The sequence below is a fragment of the Oryctolagus cuniculus genome, chromosome 20 (genome assembly GCF_051225735.1).
Source record: "Oryctolagus cuniculus isolate XC-2025 breed Fujian yellow rabbit chromosome 20, ASM5122573v1, whole genome shotgun sequence".
NCBI classification, from domain to species: domain Eukaryota; kingdom Metazoa; phylum Chordata; class Mammalia; order Lagomorpha; family Leporidae; genus Oryctolagus; species Oryctolagus cuniculus.
Genome location: NC_142886.1, coordinates 39,163,462 through 39,165,857, shown reverse-complemented (window position 1 = coordinate 39,165,857; position 2,396 = coordinate 39,163,462).

Genomic DNA, 2,396 nt, shown 5'->3' with positions numbered 1-2,396 from the left:
GAGACAGACCCTCTTTCTGGGAGAACTGGCTCCATGAAAGCAATGCGAAGGGAATCAATCGGGTGACGACAACCATACACACATCCTTGCCTATAGCGGGCTGGGTGCTGTGCTCCCAGTGTTCACGTCACATCCACCCGGAATCACGGAACATGGTCTTCTTTGGAAACAGGGCCTTTGCAGATGTAGTCTGTTAAGATGGGGTCATACTGGAGTCAGGTGAATCCTAAATACACTGACTAGTAAGGAGAGAAGACACACACAGACTCTCAGGGGAAGAGACTATTCGACACCAATGACAAGGACCAGAGTGATGCAGCTACAAGCCAAGGAACGCCAAGGATGGCCAGAAACCTAGGACGAGGTGAGGAAGGAGTCTTCCCCAGAGCCTGTACAGGGGGTAAGCCCTGTTGATATCTTGACTTCAGACTTATCATTTCCAGCACTGTGAGACACCTTCTCCCCAGTAAGACTATTTTAAGGTAGGAAAACGTTGCTCTGGATTTTGTATTGTGGCACTATAGAAAAACTTGAACTGGGAGGGCGTTTGGCCTAGTGGCTGAAACTCTAGCTCAGACACCCACATCCCAAATCAGATTATCTAGGTTTCATACCAGGTTAAGGCTGCTCACTCCAGCTTCCTGCCACTGTAGACCCTGCAATGCAATGGGGATGGCTCAAGTGCCTGGGTTCCTACCGTCCATGTGGGAGACCTGGTCTGAGTTCTTAGCTCCCAGCTGCAGTCTAGCCCAGCCCCCGCCACTGCAAGTATCTGGGGAATGAACCAGCAGATGGAAGCTTTCTCTCTGTGTCTTTAGATCAACAATGAAGCACGCAGTTCAGTGTTTTTCATTTACACATAATATTATTCAACATTCTAATCAAAATTCTGTTTGATAGTTTATCAGTTAAGATGCCTTCAGAATCTGACACATGTAATACTTAGAAAAGATAATAAGGACAGGAATATGTGGAATAATAAACCAAAATGTAAATTAAGGCTCCCGGAGAATTCATAACAAAATGCCATTAGTCTCAAGGCAGAGAGTGAACAAAGAATTTTGTAATCTTCATAGATCTCAAAGGCATTAGCAACAACAGTAACAAATGACTGCTTTGAGAGACGTAGAAACAGGTGAAATTAAAGCACTTACATATTAACATGCAAGACTGGAGGGTTTTGAATTGCACGGGAAAAATGTGGAACTATTAAATTAGTATAAACTGAGTATCTTCCTTAAATATTGAGAAAAACTACAAAAAGAGATTGAAAAAACCTCCAAATCAATAGAGAAGCGGAAAGGAATGTTCTTTGATTCTTCTCCAGGGCCGCCTGGCCTCATCTCTGCTTTTCCGTTCTAGCACACATGATCATCATATGCCCAGCCAATGCATCTGCTCTGCCTGGTCCTGTTAGCTGTGGCTTGGGTGGCAGCAGGAAACGTTGAACCAGTGACTGTGGACAGGGAGCAGATAGTTCTATGAGCGTTCATGGGCTCTGCCAGCGCCACAAAAGACGCCTGCTCCATATGGTAGGCGGATGCAGCCTGCATGATCCTCCACAGAGATAGAGATTGTATCGACTTCCTGAATGGTATCCTCACAAAAACTTTCAGGATTTGCAAAAAGGTGAAAAAGATATGGTCCCTTCTGCCACACATATACCTACATGTGGGTGTACACACACACACACACACACACACGGAGATGCACAAAGAAAACACCCCGCAGAACCCCAGAAGTGCAATCTACGTGGCACCATGTGGGCAGAAATGGATGTGTGAGCAAAGCCAGCGCAGAAAATGCCTCTAAGCTCTCATTCATCCTCCCACTGCCTTCCAAAAACATTGTGTGGAGTTAACAGCTTTGAAAATGTAATTAACACTTTTACTAGTGGGAAATAGAGCCTGAGAGTTTGCAGAGGACAAATCGAAACAGACTGAAACCTCAATGAGTGATGGTTTACCAGTCAACCAAGCACAGCCACCATGGTTTGGTTTCCTAGACACCTGGAAACCAATGTGGGCTGAGGTCAACCTTTCTTTGAATCCCACTGTCCCTATTGTCATATCCCTCCAACAGGTTGGAAAATTAAACCTCGCTAAATACGGCTTCCAGCAACCCATTGTGAAAGCCCCAAACAGCTGTTTGAATAAATGGGGTCTTAACTTTCTGGCGTTCTGCTCTGGTAACTTCATCAGCCACTCTCATGGCGTTGAGGTGTGCGTAAGCCGTGGACCCGCAATGCACTTGTCAGTGGAGGGATGCCACAGGGCTCCTCAAAATCTCTGTCCATAAGTCAGCCACGATTCCTGAAATCCCGTGTGAAACTTGCAGTCCTTCACTTAGGAGAAAGAAACATACACACCGCCCACCTTAGTGATGTGGCATCACCA